Genomic DNA, 18433 nt, shown 5'->3' with positions numbered 1-18433 from the left:
CTAAAAATCCTCTCGGTTATCGGAACCGAGGGAGTCGCGGTTACGCTCGTGGTTCGGCCTGACCGTCAAAAACTGGACCGAATGGCGCCCGTCCTGGCTCTTGACCCGCGCATAGGCCGAACCGTTGTCCAGCACCTTGGTCTCCATTCGCGCCGCCGTGATGTACGGCTCTCCCAGTATGACCGGATGCGAAGACGTCTCCTGCACGAAGAAGTGCTGGTCAATCTCGACATCGCCGATCTTGACTCGCACATTCGGACAGGCCCCGTGCAGTTCCTCGGTGGTGCGCGTTGCTGCCCTTATTTTCCACCCGTGCTTGGTGTTGATCGGCCATTTGCCCTTCTTATAGAAGTCCATGGACATCAAATTGATCTCCGATCCGTGGTCTACTAAAGCTACCACCGGTTCCTGGACATCGCCGATCTTCACCGGGGTTTCCGTGGTCGCTCGGGCCCAATGTGGTCTCGAATAGTGGCTTTCCGCCCACTCGTCTCCCAGCGCCATGTCGTCTAGGTGCGTCGTCCGCACTTCCACCGGTCTTTCCGGTTCTGTCTCCGTTGACAGCCTCTTCCGTTTCACCAAGTCCACGATGGAGTCGTGGAACTCCTTCTTGGCGATTCCCAGCACCTCCCGTAGCGACAGCTCCACCTTGCTGTCGAGGATCCGTTCCTCCAGGACCTTTCGTAAGTCCGTGGTTCTTTCTATCTCCGTCCCCAGACGGTATCCACCCTTCTGGGGTTTATCTTGCGTACCGGCCCCGCCGGCTTCGTCCCGTCGTGACCCGGACCGGGTCTCGTATCGTTGTGAGGGCCCGGTCGCCCCGGGTTTCCCCACCCGCTTCTCTTCTACTAGAGCCTCGTAGTTCCGGCAAGCGGCTTCCACGAAGCCCGTCTTTTCCTCGACCGGGTCGCTCCACCCGGTCATCTCCCGTACCCGTTTCTCCGCACGGTCCGATTCCTCCCTTTTAAGCCTTGCACCGGCAAGGCCTTCCAGCATCGTCGGCCAGAATCCGGCTTTGCTTTCCTTTCGGGCCTCGCCGCCCCCGACTCGAATGCCGGCCGACGCCGAGTAGTGGACGGTTTCCGCGTGCCGGGCCGCCGCCTCTTCCATCAACCTTTTCATACCACCTTTTCCGTCGTTTCGGCTCAGGGTCCTTCGGGTGTCGCTGGCATGCACCCGTCCTTCCCACAGGTACACCACCCTGTTCCTCAGCGCCTCCGCGAAGTCGCCGCAGTCCTTCCGAATGTGGCCGACTTCATCGCACCACATGCACCTGTTTCCTGCCGCCGGCCGTCGGTCACGAGCCGGTTCGCCTCCTTCCCTTCGGGCCTGCGCGATTTGGAGGTCCTTTATCGCCTTCGTCAATTCCTCCAGCGTCGCTCCTCCGGTTGAGCCTGTGACTACGCCGGTCGAAGCCGAACCGGTTTCCAACCACTCTCCGGTCCCTTCCTTTCGCACCCGTGGCGCTGGTTCGAACTTCCTTGCTGCGACCGAGCCCGACCCGGTCGCACCGTCATCCGCCCATTCTCGCCGTTTGTCGAAACGGCCACAGACCTTCCTGACAGCCGCCCAGTCGGTAGTGAGCCCGTCTTCGGTTTCTAGCAGGGCGCCCACGTGACTCCGATCCCTCTCGTCAACCGATTTGACGAACAGCAGGACCCGGCTTGTATCCAGGATCATCCTGTCAAGCGCCGAAAGACGTGCGAAGTTCTCCTCGAACTCCCGGAGGAGCGCCGACGCGTTTCTTCCCTTTCCCGGGGACTCCACCCATTCCATAAAGCTTCGCTTCGAAAGCCGGAGCGCGTCGTCCTGCCCGTATTTCTCTAGGAGCCGGCCTTCGAACTCCTCCCAGGTACGGCTCTCCGTCCGCACCTCGAGCACCTCCGCATGGATGCTCGGCATCGCTACTCGGGGAAATCCGGCCAGACGCCTTTCTTCCGGAATGTCCCGCATCAGCATCTCTGCACCGTAGGACGCCAAATACTTCGTGGCATCCTTCCCATCGAACCGGCCGATCGTGCCGACGACTGCCTCAATAGCTCTGTCGAGGGCACCGGTGCTCTCGCGCGCGTTTACAATCCGATCCACGGCCGAAGCCATGGCCTCTGCGAGATCCGACCCTCTCATTTCCTGCTCTTCTGCCGCCTCTTTCACGTCGGGTTCACCAAAGATGTCGAGATAATTACGCAAGTGCGTGTGAAAATGAGGCGGGACCGCGGGGGTCTCGAACCAAAGAGCAAGCAAGGGAGGAGAAAGAGAGAGAACCGGCTACGCAGGACCGGGGATACGCAGGGACACGGCCCTTCAGCACGGAGAACGCGAACAGACACCGACACAGACAGATGCGAATGACTAAATAAGTGTATTAACAAGAACGGCTAACACGACTACAACCCTCGATGGGGCACAGGTTGTTTACAACCGAACAGGCCGGCGAACAGATGCCGATGCCTGTTCGCTTCGAAACACAAACGGGGTAGCAGGTCGGAGGTGCTGCCGGAAGCACTCGGGCGTTCCTCGAAACAGCGCGAGCCTCCTCAGAACCCTGCACAGAAGCTATGGAGCTCCAGAAGCAAGGAAACACAGAGAGAGAGAGAGAGAAACGCCCAGAAACGGTCCGGCAGCACTTCGTCCTCTCCGCGCGAGATCCCCACTTCTATTCTTCCTCTTCCTTTTATAGCCCGTCAAGAGGCCGTTTGGCATTAACTGCATACCCCCGAATCTACCCACCTAGGATCCTCGTATGTACTTCTTGGCGCGCGTGTGTGCAGAGCCGTTTCCCACGCCTTGTTCCTCCGATTCCTCTTGTGGGCGGTTTTCTTCACGACACCGTTAAGTCGTTTCAAATGGTTTAAACCACAGTTTTCAAACCGTTTTAACCGAAATTGTTAAATTGATGAGGGCTCGAACTGAACCGAACTGTTGGCCCCCCCCCCCCCCCCCCTCCGAACCAAACCGAAACCGAACCGAACCGTTTATGAAAATCCAAACCTGAACCGAAACCGAACCGCTAAACCGTTAAGCCGTGGTTTCGTGCTTCGGTTCGGTTCAAACTGAACTGTTTGTTGATTGTTAGAGACGACAACTTTCTCGTTATGGGAGAAGTTGCAAGCGGTGTGCGAAAGAAGTCCTCCTCGTCAAAACTCATATTGATTCGACAACTATTCAATATGAAGATGAGAGAGTTGGATCCTACAACCTCCCACATCAACACCTTTAGCCAGGTGTTGTTTGAGCTCTCCTCCCAAGGGATAAACTTTGAAGAAGAAGTTGAAGCCCTTGCCCTCCTATCGAGCTTGCCGGCGAGTTGGGAGGTATTCTGCATGACATTTGCCAATAGCTGTCTGATCCTAAATCTAGATGAGACGATTGGCCAAGTCCTCACCAAGGATATTCAGCGAAAATCGATGGGACTCACCATCGACGAATCGGCAGAAGCCCACCAGTCGATCGAGTAGATTGAAAAAACAAGCCGACAAAACCGTTTGGAATACCAATCGATCAAGAACGAGGGGAGACTGATAGTGGTCGAAGTCGAGGACCAATCGATCAGGCGAATTTTGCACCCATTACAAAAAAGCCGGTCACAATGTTTTCGACTGTTGGTCAATCAAGAGGAAAGACAATGGTCGGCGATCTGAGCAGAATCGAGGACGATCCCACTTAAACCAAGTCTGTCATAGACATATGCCACACCACGGTGGAAGGTAAGGATTGAACCCAAGGCCTCTTGGTTTTCATTGAACCCTACCAACTAAGCCATATCCATCTATGTATTTTTATATAAAATCCAACTTCATGTATGGTAGATTGAACATTGGAAGTTCCTAGCTTGCATGCATCCTCATGCATTCTCTATTCCTAGCTTGCATGCATCTTCATGCATTCTCTATTCCTAGCTAGCATACACACCTCTACCTTCTTGTATAAATACTTAGGTGCACCTTGATTCTAATCAAGGTGAACAACACCAATTATGGAATCATAAGTCAAGTTATTGTTCTTTTTCTCTCTCCTAGTTCTTAGTCTCGTCTTGTTCCTACTCTATTATATTCGTCTGTGACAGTTTGTTCACCTTCCTCATATTGTTACCATGTCTGAATCTGTTGACAAGCTAAACCAAGTAATGGCAGCCTTGCAACAACTTCAACTCGAAAATGAAATCCTTCGGGAATCACTACAAGAGTTTCAATCTGTCACATCAAGAAACCCACCACCTGCCGAGCCACAACCACCATCGGCACTTGGCCCAACCACTTCCTCTTCCCATCCATATGTCCTCGAACCCACCGTTAGCCTACCCGATAAATTCAACGACACGACGGTGCATCTTCGCGGCTTCATCAATCAAATTTGGTTGATCATCCGATTACAGCCCCAACGGTATGCCAACGAATTTTCTCAGGTTGGTTTCATCAACACCCTTCTCTCCGGGCTGGTCCAAGTGTGGTTTGTACCCTTGGTGGAGACCTCATCCCCTCTCTTAAAAAACATCACCGCTTTCCTTGCTGATCTCGAAGCTGCATTCGGCGAGGCAGACCAGCGACAAACGGCACTCACGAAGCTCCATTCCTTCCAACAAGGCTCATGTCCAGCCTCTGTCTATGCTTCAGAGTTCCGCTAGATTGCCTGTGATGTCAGTTGGGATGACCAAGTTTTATGCGACCATTTTCATCGTGGTCTCCGAAACGATGTCAAGACTCTTGTCTTGAACTTTCCGAAGCCCACATCGTTGTCTCAAGTAATCTCCCAAGCTGTCCAATGTGATAATCATCTGTTCGAACTTTGTCAGGAAGAACGTGGGATTCACGGATTTCAATCTTCCTCCTGAAACACATCAATAGCCAGGGCCTATGTCGTAGTTTCTCCCCCCACTCCAACCTTACCATCACCCAATGATACTCATCCTACAATGAAGGTCGATTCCCATACCCTGATGGAGATTGACCACGCTCGGTTCCAAGCACTAACTGATGCCTAACGCCAACATCGTCGTGACAATGGGCTCTGTTTCTATTCTGGTAACCCTGGCCATGTAATCCGCCACTGCTCGGTGTGGGGCCCTTGACACCAATTCCACCATGCACGACTTGATGAGGTTCCTTGACAACAGGAAAATGACCAAGTCTGGCTGTAGTACGAGCCATGCCGTTGGACGCTTCCCGTTACCCACCTTCTTCATGCTCCTACAAGTTCGTTCCACCATTAGGAGGGTTTCTTTGCAAGTAAGTTTTTGTTTTGGGTTGACATCAATACACTCACATGCTTTGCTTGACTTCGTAGAATCCACTTGTTTTATCGATATATCGTTTGTCCATGCACATAATATCCCCACCATCCACACCTCACAACCCATATCTATTGAAGCGATCAACAATCGGGTTCTTTCTTCGAGGGCGGTTACAGAAGTTACTATCCTGTTGGTACTTCAAGTCGGGCCCCACCATGAGGTCCTAACCTTCTACCTCATCGTAACCCCCCGGCATCCGATTGTTTTGGGGTTATCTTGGTTGGAGAGACACAATCCGATAGGGGATTGGTGCAATCGCTCCATCACTTTTTTGGTGCGACTATTCTGGTTGGGTCAGTACATTCTCGTAATTCCGATGCGGCCAATTCTAGCTTGGTTGCTACACTAGCCGTTTTGTCAACAATTTGCCTGCACGATATAACAACTTTTTTGGATATATTCGAGAAGCGCAATGCAGATCGGTTACCGGCACATCACCCTACGATTGCCCAATCAAAATCCAAGCGGATGAGCATTCACCATTCGCGCCGATCTATGGGCTAGCGGAACCCGAACTTGAGGCTCTATGCACATATCTGGCTGACAACCTCGTGAAGGGCTTTATTCAACCTTCCAATTCACTGGCCAGGGCCCCAATTTTATGTGTGGATTATCGGGGGGTCTCAACAAAGTTACGGTGAGTAATCATTATCCCTTGCCCTTAATTATAGCGCTCCTCGATCAACTCTGAACTGGGCGTATCTTCTCCAAAATCGACCCGCGGGGCCTAGCGACGAGTGGAAAACAACCTTTTGGACGTGCTATGGGCATTTCGAGTACAAGGTGATGCCTTTCAGCCTTACCAATGCCCCATCAGTCTTCCAACACATGATGAACGATATATTTCGAGAGTACCTCGATCACTTCATGGTAATCTACCTTGACGACATCCTAGTTTTTTCTTCCAACTTAGAGGAGCACATACAACATGTCTAACTGGTTCTAACCAAACTTTGGGAATATGGGCCTTACGCCAAAAGTGAGAAGTGTGAATTCGATCGAACGTCTGTCGAATTCCTGAGTTACATGATCTCACCCACTGGGATCACAATGGATAAGCACAAGGTGGCAGCAATCACCGATTGGCCTCTCCTGACTCGCTTGAAAGAGGTACAATCATTTCTTAGGTTTGCAAATTTCTATAGAAGATTTATAGATGGGTGGTTTTCTTCCCTTGTGCAACCTCTTATCCAACTTACACGAAAAGATACTCCATTTCTCTAGAGCCCTGCAACACACAATGCTTTTGAGACCCTCAAAGCAACTTTTCTCTCAGCCCTAGTGTTGGTTCACCTAGACCCCAAGAGACCCTTCCAGGTTGAAACAGATGCATTCGACTTCGCCATTGGCGTGGTTCTGTCCCAACCAGATGACGACGACACACTACATCCGGTTGCCTTCTACTCCCAGAAGTTTATAGCCCCAGAAATCAATTATCCAGTCTACGACAAGGAGCTTGCAGCTATCATATCTGCCTTCGCCGAATGGCGACCCTATCTCGTTGGGGCTCAACATCGTATCCAAGTGCTGACCGACCACAAGAATCTTATCTTCTTCACCACCAGTCATACGTTGAATTGGAGTCAGGATCGTTGGTCATCTTTTCTCGTTGTCTACGACTTCAAAATCTTGTTTCGACCTGACGTTCAACATGGGAAAGAGGATGCCCTCTCTTGGCGACCGGATTTTGCGCTACGCCCAGGTGACGACGTGTATTCACAACAATCACATTGTTTACTTCGGCCTGATCAACTCCAAATGTTTGTAACATACATTCTGCATGATGATTCCTTGCTCAACGAAATCGCCCAGGCCACCATGTCAAACCCATTCGCTACCGACATCCTAGCACGATTTCCGTCAATCCGTCGACAGAGATGTGTGCCCGCACTTTACAAGATGTCCATCGTGAACTCTCCCTTGAGCTCTGTGTCACTGGTAAACAATATAAGGATCACACTAACTGTCATCGCTTGGCCGCGCCGACCTTTGCAGTCGGTGACATGGTTTGGTTGCTACGCCGCCACATCACGACCACTCGTCCTTGCGCGAAGCTAGACTACAAAAAGCTAGGTTCCTTTTGTATCATCGAGAAAATCAACCCAGTCACATTCTAGTTAGTGCTTCCCCCAACTTTCCAGATTCACAATGTTTTCCACATCTCTCTGCTTGAAGTATACCATCCTTCTCGAATTTCGGGACAACAACCTCCTCCTCCACCACCCGTGGAATTATTTGACAAGGGAGGAGTATGAGGTTCACTAGATCCTTGACTCCCGCTTGCGGCGACGACGACTTTAATATTTGGTCTTATGGAAAGGTTACCCCATTTTGGATGCCACGTGGGAACCAGTTACATATTTACAAAATCCTCTCGAAGCCATTCACGATTTTCATCAACGGTATCCACTGAAGCCGGCCGTGGCCTTAGGGGGAGAATAATGTCAAGAACTCTTGGTCTCCATTGGGAAACCCTACCAACTAAGCCACATCCATCTATGCCTCCTTGTATAAAATCCAACTTCATGTATGGTAGATTGAACATTGGAAGTTCCTAGCTTGCATGCATCCTCATGCATTCTCTATTCCTAGCTTGCATGCATCTTCATGCATTCTATACTCCTAGCTAGCATACATACATCTACCTTCTTGTATAAATACTTAGGTGCACCTTGATTCTAATCAAGGTGAACAACACTAGTTATGGAATCATAAGTCAAGTTCTTGTTCTTTTTCTCTCTCCTAGTTCTTAGTTTCGGCTTGTTCCTACTCTATTATATTCGTTCATGAAAAAATCAATGTTGCCAACACCCAATCAGGAGAAATCCTCTCCTTAGAGGACTCGATGATCAAAGAAGTACTCTACACGTGGTTATTGGACTACAGTGCCACATTTCATGTGACCCCCAACATTGAATGGTTCTCGAACTATTTGGCCGGCGCCAGTAGCACAGTTCGACTAGGAAATGGGCATAGTCCTCTGCCACACAAGGGGAGGTTGTTACATCGTGATCAGTGTCAACTTTTCTTACAAAGATTTTCCCCGATTTCCTCACATCAAATCCTCGTATTCCTCTCTATCTGTGCGGAACTTGAAGTACCCATTAAATCCTACTCCCTAGTACTTTCTAGCTCTATGTTGTTTACATATGTTTGTATATAAGACTTAATTTTTGTGTGCATCCGTGCACACACCCATTCACGCGCATTCGGCTCCATTTCTCTCTTTGGCCGGAATCCTTCAGGACAACGGTAATGAGGGTGTACACGGATGCACACAAAGTTGTCTTTATGTACAAACATGTGTAAATAACGTAGGACTAGGAAGTACTAGGCGGTAGTATTTTGATGGGTAATTTAATGTCTCACGAAAAGAGAAGAATAAATCATGGGTGGGGAGGAAACTGAGGGAGAATCGTTGACAGGATTGGCCTCCCCTTGTGCTATAAAAAGGGGGGCTTTGAACTGTTTTGGGGATCCATCGTTTTGGAGAATGAAGTGTTGCCGGTTTGAGATCCAAGCTCTGTTGTTCCCTCCGTCTTCTGTTCTGTGCTGATTTTGGGAAGAAGGTGGAGTCCTCTGCTCACGTAGGAAGCCTGTGACTTCTCGACTAGAGGTCTGTCATTCTTTGTGTGTGTGTGTGCATGCGTAGAGCTCGAAGCTATGCTGCCGGCCGCGACATGTTGTCGTCCCTCTGTGTTCTCTGTTAATCATTAACTTACTGACTCTCTCCATGTGTTGTGCATCCCCGTTTCCTTCTCTCTATTCTGTTTCTTTTTGTGTGGGTGTAACCTAGTATGTGAGCCTGAGAGCTCTTCGCCACTATCTGGCAACCGGTCCGGAACAATTTTCGATTCTGAGCCTGTGCATCCCGGCATCGATCCAGAGCAGATACATATCCGGAAACTGTTCAGGACAACCTTCTTCTCACATCGGCTCCTTGGTCCAAGACCTAGGCGGTCCCGACCCATTTCAACAAGCAAGTGCGGATTACCGTGACATCGCACTACGCAGATGGATCAGAAGGATCCGGAACTGGAAAGACCGGAAAAGGGCCAACTTTTGTGATGAAGCACAAGATGAACTCGATAAAGAAGACTACTTCCAAATAAGAGGAAGTGTGGTACGTTGACTACAGAGCATCTAATCACATGATGAGCCATAAAGAGTGGTTCTCATACCTGGAAAAACTGGAGCAATCGGGAATCGTCAAAACCGGAGACGACACCCCTCACCTCATCAAACATGTTGGAGAAGTCCCTTTAAGTCATGTCGGACAAAAAGGGAAGCTGATGAACGTGTTACATGTTCCGATGATTACGAAAAACCTGGTGTTGGTCGGACAGATCATCAACCAGGGGATGCAAGTTCGATTCACGCATCTCGGGTGCTTCATCGAGTAGGAGGGCCAGATAATTGCGTAGGGGCACCAGGATGGGAGGATGTTTATCCTCGACACCAATGACATCGGTACCACTCTATTCGCAAAAGGACAGAAGGTTGAGTAGGATATCGACATGGGGCATAAGCGGATCGGTCATGTCAATTATCAAAAGCTTCAAGACTTGCAGTCGAAATAGGTTGTGTTTGTACTATCGAAATTCAGTGGCCGGAAAGCCCAAATATGTGAAGCTCGCTAGCTCAGGAAGCAACACCGGCTTCCGCTCCCCACCGAAAGAAATTGGAGCCATAACAAGCTCGATTTAATACATTTAGATGTATTGGAACCGACACAGAATGTTAGCCTTGGCGGGAGTTGATACTTCGTCTCCTTCATCGACGACTACAACCGACACACGTGGATCTATCTCATTGAGAAGAAAAATACAGAGTTTAGTTGAATGGGAAACAGAAAGAAAGATTAAGTGCCTATGGTCGGATGATGGAAAAGAGCATTTTTCTGGCCAATTAAAAAGTTATCTGTAGTAGAGAGGAATTCGGAGGGAATTCCGCTGCCGATACACGTCAGAACAGAACGAAGTAGCCGAGAGGAAGAATCGGTTGATCGTCGTGGTGGCGGTGGCAATGCTGGAAGAGAAGAGCATGCCGAAGTTTTCTTGGGCCGAAGCGGTCTAGACGACTGTCTACATCCAAACTCGGATCAGGGAGAAGGTGCCAACACACGAGCTGACGAGTAGTGGAGACTTGGTCGTGCTCTACCCACGCAAGGAACCGAGGAGACGGTTCACGCGTAAAGAGAAGGGAAAGAAGAAGATGCTAGAATACCACACTGGTAGAGAAGAGTTGGATCAGAGCGAATCCAACTCTAGAAAGTTCGAAGATGGACCTTCAGAGATGAAGTCCAAATCGGCCAAGAGGGCCCTTAAATCGGCTAATGAGAAGTTACGTCGATCAACCTGCCAAAAGAACCCCCTGAAGCGGTATGGGTATAATGAGTACATGGCGCATCACTATGCGTACATGACGAAAGTGGCAAAAGTGCGTGAGCCGGAGAGCTACACAGAAGTGGTGAAAGACGCGAACTGGCAGGCCACGATGGAGGACGAAATGCGAACGACACATGGAACCTGGTTGACCTTCCCCGACATTGCAAACTGATCGACTACAAGTGGGTATTCAAGGCCTGGTTAGTGGTCAATGGGTATGCGCAGACCCATAGAATCGACTACGACGAGACCTTCGCTTCGCTAGCGAAGATGATGACGGTTCGTGTGGTGCTAGTGGTTGATGTTGTAAAGGGGTGGCATCTTCACCAAATGGACATGAAGAATGCATTTCTTCAAGGCGATCTTGAAGAACAACTCTACATGATCCAACCCTCCGGTTTTCAGTTGGAGATGAACAAGTTGAGAGTGTGCCAACTCAAGAAGTCACTTTACGGCCTGAAGCAAGCTCCCTGTGCTTGGAATTCGAAGATCACACAATAGTTGCATAAGATGGGGCTTGCGGTTTCCAAGTCCGACTCATCACTGTTCATCTGCAGAGGCCCAGAAGGTATGGTGTGCATCTAGCTATATGTGGATGATCTAGTCATCACTGGATCCAGACTCACTAAAATCGACTGAGTGAAGTCCCAGCTATCGGAGGCATTTGAAATGAAGGATCTAGTGGGCCTTCGTTATTTCTTTAGGATCGATGTGATCCATAACCCGATGACATATTGCTTTCACAACGACACTATGTGTTGAATATGTTGTACAAGTTCGGCATGACGGATTGTCGACCAGTCTCCACACCCCTGGATCGGAACCTGAAGCTTGGTCCCGAATCCGGACCGGCTTGCAACAAAAGACGGTTCTGACAAATTGTCGAAAGCCTTATTTACCTAATAATCACCCGACCCGACATCAGCTATCCGATCAGAGTGATCAATCAATTTATGCAGAAGCCAACTGTGGAGCAGTTTCAGTGCGCGCACTGAATATCGAGGTATGTTAGCAGCACTAAGGATCGGAGATTGTTTTACTGACACTGTATAATGAAAAACCTAGTCAGTTATACAGATGCTGACTGGGATGGCATTGACGTTTCGAATCGTCGGTCCACTTTAGGGTATATGTTATCTTTGGGTAGCGTGGGTATTGCGTGGAGCAACAAAAAGCAACAGACATTGGCTCTATCGAGCACTGAGGCTGAGTAACGGGGCGCTACCATCGCCACCTGTGAAGCCATATGGTTTCGGCGGCTTCTAGAAGACCTCCGGATCGAAGTAACCCCGATCCCGATCTACTGCGATAACATGAGTAGTATGGAGTTGGCCAAGAACCCCGTGTTCCATCCTCGGATGAAACACATAGAAGTGCATTATCACTTTGTGTGCGAGCGGGTCTTGAGTGGTGAAATCGAACTTCGCTATGTTGTTGCCGACATCTTCACCAAGTCAGTGGAATCAGGCAAGTTGCAGATGTTTTTGGAGATGCTTGAGCTACAAGATCACGACGTGCCGCACTTGAAGGGGAGAACTGGAACAGAAGCTGAACAGATAGGTAAAGTAGTCGGAGAGCAGGAGGAAATGATCGAAGAATGGGGAGACAAGAAGAAAATGGGAGCCGAGTCGACTGAAGAAGTCGGCACATCTGAAAAAGTCAGAACAAGCATTGACGGCGGCAAAGTCAAGAAGGATAGAGCCGACCGGAAAAACAAGGCCAAGACCCGGACATGGTCTGATGTGGTAAAGGGCTTGAAGATTGAGGACAAATTGGAGACATCCAATTCGACAAGAGCTAGAACGAATCGGAGGGACCCGATTCGGAGGAGCTGAATCAACAAAAGGCCAATCGAACTAGAAGGCGGTGGAAGTCGATGCCAACATGGAGGAACTGGCGGGTCATGAAACGCTGAAGTCAGAACAACGGAGGAGTTGAGATGGGCCTCTTGAACTAGAAAAGCTAATTGAGAAGGTCGAGGTGCGCACAACCGGACGGATTGTGGGAAACGGAACCGGATGGGTCAAGGAGTGCAAGCTAGGCGAGAAGACACCAGAAAAAACCATCTGCAAGGATCGGGAAAGACTGACACTGAGATTCGATCTCAAGTTGAGCTTGAGGGGGAGTGTTGAGCGGACAAGCTCAACCTGATCCGGATCGGCTGAGTAAGTTAGAGCTAGATGTGTATCCGGAACCAAGAGCCGGATTGGTGTCCGGATCGGAGAACTGGACCCACGTGCGAACTGGTAGGCCATTGGAGGTCTACATTCCTAGACTACTAGGTAGTTATTCTAGGAGTTACTGCCAATAGCTCAACACGAGCATTGACGTACTTGTCAGTACTTCTGTTAGTCCTTTAAGGACTTGTATAAAAATGTTCATTGAGCACATTGTATGTATAGAGTATTATTTTTTGAAATTGAGTTTACTGTTCTACTCTCTCTATCTCTCCCGAGTACTCTGTGTGTGTATTCCAAGCTTCCATTAAATCTTGTCTCTATTTTCTGTTGCTATCGAACTGAGCCAATTTGTCTAAACTTCCACACATTCACTTTCATAGTTGAGTTCCTAGCCTATGTTGTATATGAAATTCGAACTCTTGAAGTAACAACATCCATCTTCCAAACTTGCCCGTGAGAGATTGTTTAGAGACCAGGTAAAGGCGGGCCACATGGTCCACCATGGAACACGATTTTCCGGCCCAATTGGTAGTGTCGAAATTTGTTTATTTTATAAATCATACCTAGGGCTTCGCGTTCAGTCAAGGAGTAATTTCGTTCGGCGGTCGAAAGTTTTCGGCTCGTATTGTAGACCAGTCGATACCAGTTCCGCTCGGTCAGTTGCATTAGTGCACTGTTGATTGCGATTCAACCGACGTGTCGACGAACACATGCAATGGGTGCGCCCAGTTTTGGGGTTGGACGACTGGTGCTTGTGTTAACATGAACTTCAGGACCATGTATGGTTTGTTCTCTATTTCTGTCCATTTGAATGTCGTACGATGTACTACCGCGTTGAGAGCTGTAACGAAGTGGACTAGGTAACGCAACATCTGACTATGCCATTGGATCTGGCGAGGGAATCGACTCAAGGTCTTTGCATTTTTGAGGGTCGGTGCCTCGATTATTGCCTTGATTTTTCCTGGGATGACCGCAATGCCTTCGCTACTCACTATATAGCCGAGGAGTGTACCACTTGTAACACTGAACGCACACTTGGATGGATTGAGGGTAAGCCTCGCCGATCTGCATTGTGCTAAACATAATCGTAAATGCCGAAGATGTTCGCTTCTTATACTATAAATTGTGAAGTCGTCGAGGAAGACTTGTATAAAGGCATGCATGTACTTGCCGAATATTTCTGTGATGATATGTTGAAACCAATGAACAAGTCCGAACAACGCTCGACCTGAAATGTGGTGGTGACCACAATATGGAGGTTCAGGGAGTACTCCTCCTTGGCCAAGGATTATAGGACACAGACAAGTCTCGGTGAGTTCTTCCGCAAACTCGTGAGTTTTTTGCTGGAGATCGCCTGCATCCACCCCACAACATACGCCATGCCTAAAAAGAAAGCTAACTTTATCATAGTTGCGTATAAAGGAGACAAGGTCAATTGGGGCATCTTGATAGGTGAGGCCCTCCGCACGAGGATCTTGGCCTTGCAGGCCGTGAAGAAGCTATTGTTAGCGGTAGCCCACTACCTCTCGGTACGCTACCCGCCTCACCTCAACATCGACTACTGAAAGCCCACCGCCACTTTCGCCCTGCCAACCCAAACAAAACGCAATTTATTCAAGAAGCATGAATGGCAGGAATCCGCAACCTCGGCGCACCAAGAACCGTCAACGAACCAAGATTAGGCACCTAAATGCCCTACGAAAGGAAGTATGACCCCGGTAAGAGGGTCACAACCAAACGCTGCCCCAAAGCAACTGGAATCACAGCAATCAGTAGAAGGTGCTCACAAAGACTTCACGATCCGGGGGAGGAGCGAGCCAAGCTCCAAGGTATCGGCTGACGTGCACAGTCAGTTGACAAAGAGACCTGGAGGGGATAAAAAGGATAAGACCCCGCAAGTCTCAGTCAAGACAAAGAAACAATCTTGAGAAGCCACAAGGGAATGAGAAGAATCGGTGGAAAGGCACGACCAGTCGAAAAAACGTTGCCGACATTAAAGGAAAAACTAGTGACGAGTAGCCAGAACGGCCATGAAGAAGTGATAACGAAGAAACCGACCAACAAATGGTCGTCATGCCCGACAAGACGGTTGTTGTTTCCACACACATGAACCCATCTTTCACAAGAAAGATGCAGGAGGGACAAACATCCCCTAACTCTGATGATACGCCCTTCCCCGATATACCAATCGTAGTATTTGAGCTCGCAGCCATCTTACGCCACGACACTACTTTCAAGCTAATCGACCATCTTGCTAGATTACAAGTAGTAGTAGTGGTTGGAGTGCCAGAAGAACATGACGAATGGTTAATGATACAAAAAGCGTTGGCCGGGGACATCGAAGAAGAAGACGAGGCCGCGTTGCAAAAAAACGGCAAGAAGCGCCACACAAAAACCGACAACCTGGCAATCGAGTTCTCAGTACTGAACATGGCCTTCGTAGAAGTATACCATGAGCTAGCAAAAATGACACACGAGGCCAAAGGCATGGCCTATAACAATAAAAAGGCGAGAAAAGAGGCTGAACTAGCAATATAGCAATGGAAAGAATCGACCGCCAAAGTCAAAGAATTAGAACGTCAGCTTCGGGAGGACGATGCCAAAATTTGAGAACTAACCCTCGCCATCCTTGGACCACCCCTCCCCAACAACTTCTCGGAGGAATTAAAAGCACAGATGGTGATTGCCAACAAGGCCAAGCAACTCCATCAAGGGGCCACAACCATAGTCAAGAAACTCCGAGATGAGCTTTGGCAAGCACACGAAAACCTACTCTCCAAACGAAACTCAACACAACTATCACACAGACAAAGCAAGAATAGGCCGAAGCACTCAGGACACAGAAAGAGGAGTTTGACCACACGCTTGAGGGAAAGGAAGAGTTGTCGGCTGTAGCAATCAAGAAGAAGGAAGAAGAATTCGAACAAGTGCTTAAAACTGAGATAGAGAATCTCAAACACGACCAAAAAAACCTATAACGGCGAAATTTGAACAACTACAGAAAAAACACAATGACTTCCTAATCGACTTCGCCAAAGAGCATTCGTTGTTGTTAAACCTCCAAGTTGGAGGTCAGCTGCAACAAGACGCGATCGAGACATACTGGCACGATTTGAAAATATCCAGTTGGCAATTGGAGGAAGCCGAAGCGTAGATGACAAGCCAACTAAAGCATGAACGTGATCGATTCGATACACGGATTTAGACATTGTTAGCCGGCTTGGAAGAAACGTAACCCCAACACGACCACCACGCACAAGTAGTCGCCAACGAATTACAGGAGCTTTGAGTGAGATCTGAAATGGGCAAGGGTAGAATTAGACATCTATAGAAAAGACATCAGTAGTGGCTGGACCAAAAAATCGATGAAGCTCTGAATCGGGGATGAAAGGAATGGTTTGTGTGAACTCCATATATTCTGGGTGGATCATAAAAACCATCGTAAAGAAGGTCGAGGATTGTATAAGATGGATGAAGACAACATCAAACTACTCTGAGAGGACCTGACTGAGGAATTCTACTCCTTTGTTAAGACACATAGTGAGGACATCAGAAAATTAATCGACGAATTCGAGGATGAGCAGCTGCAACTTGCCATCGAGTTGGAGGAATACAAATAGGAAAGAATCCAAGCTGAGGAAGAACCCGAGGACTGAAGAAGAGTTGAAGACGAAACTATCACGGACACACCAAACGCGGACTCGAACAAAGCACAAATGATGGGGCTACTAAGATTAAGATGAAGGAGACAAGATGGGGTGAAACGAGAATACTGGATTGATGTGTCAATGACTAGCGTTGAATCCCCATGAAAGGGACCAAGGAGGTTACAAGTATTTATACTGTGAGCTGAAGTACATGGATTAGAATATTCTCTAAAATATTCGATCACACAAAAACGAGGAATTCCTTCCAGTTCTAGAACTTTCTAAAAACTCCTAGAATGTGAATAGATCATCTATGAAGATATACATAACACCCATGTACTTGGATGTGTTGGTTACAATATAGCACTTGATTATAATACAAGACGTCAAGAGTTCGAATCTTGACATAATTGTTGTCATGTCTGTGACATTATCCTCCCCTTTATGACCACATTTTCGAAGGCGTGATGTAGGGGTAGGCAGGAAGTGGAGCACTGACGAGCATGAGTGACCATGTTTGGCCCTCATTGGGAGCTGGAATAGGAATGGGCATGAGGGACCATGCGGCCCTCACCGAGAATTGGAACACCAACCGGAGTGTGTGACCATTCAGTCCTCACCAGGAACGGGAACTTGAACACGAACGGGCGTGAGAGACCATGTCCAATCCTCATCGGGAACTAGATTTAGAACACGAATACCAACAGGCATGAGCAACCATGTGTGGCCCTCTTCGGGAATTGGGATACCCACGAGCATGAGCGACCATCTACGGCCCTCACCAGGAACACGAACACGAACGGATGTGAGTGTCCATGCGGTCCTCACCGAGAACTAGAACTGGAACACGAACGGGTGTGACCGACCATGTGCGGTCCTCGTCAGGAACTGGAACACGAATACCAATGGGTGTGAGTGACCATGTGGGGTCCTCACGGGGAACACGAACACCAACGGGCATGAGAGACCATGTTGGTCCTCTCCAAGAGTTGGAACATGAATACCAACGGGCGTGAGCGTCCATGTGTGGTCCTCACCGGGAACTGGAACATGAACAACACTAGGCATGAGCGACCATGTCGGTCCTCGTTAGGATCTGGAACACGAACAATAGCTGGAGTGAGCGACTATGTGCGGTCCTCACCGGAGATTGGAACGTGAATACCAACGGGCGTGAATGACCATGTGCGGTCCTCACAGGGAGCACGAACACCAACGGGCGTGAACGACCATGTGTGGTCCTCACCAGGAACTGGAACATAAACATTAGGTTGCGGGCATGAGTGACCATGTCGGTCCTCGCCGGGATGTGGAACACGAACAATAGCTGGAGTGAGTGACCATGTGCGGTCCTCATCGGAGACTGGAACAGGAATGGGAGTGAGCGACCATGTGTGGCCCTCATAGGGAACTGGAATGTGAGTGACCATGTGCAGTCCTCATCGAAAACACGAACAGGCGTGAGCGACCATGCGGCCCTCACCAAGAATTGGAACACGGATGGATGTGAGCGACCATGTGGCCATCACCGAGAACTGGAACACGAACAGACATGAGCGACCATGAGGCCGTCACCGAGAACTGAACACGAACAGACGTGAGCGACCATGAGGCCGTCACCAAGGACTGAACATGTACGGGCGTGAGCAACCATGTGGCCCTTAGCGAGAACTGAACATGAACCTCACGCCCATGCGGCCCTCATCGAGAACTGGAACAGCAATGGGCGAAGGAATGCAAGTGAAGCAGTCGAATCAATTTCTTCTATTATGATAGGCTAAATAGTCGAGGTTGACCCAAGACACGGCACAAACAGTAGTGCTGGCGATAAACCCACATGATCCCCACCAGGAAAGTGAGTGGTTTTGACCCCCACCGAAACTAGAAGGTGAGCGATCAAAATCGGTCCTCGCCAATAGAATGTGGCGC

This window comes from Azolla caroliniana, unplaced genomic scaffold, assembly GCF_043228905.1.
Source record: "Azolla caroliniana isolate FFs.n. ecotype wild unplaced genomic scaffold, voAzoCaro1.0.p SCAF_16, whole genome shotgun sequence".
Classification (NCBI taxonomy): domain Eukaryota; kingdom Viridiplantae; phylum Streptophyta; class Polypodiopsida; order Salviniales; family Salviniaceae; genus Azolla; species Azolla caroliniana.
The sequence above is the reverse complement of the archived record's forward strand: the minus strand, read 5'-3'. Positions refer to the sequence as shown.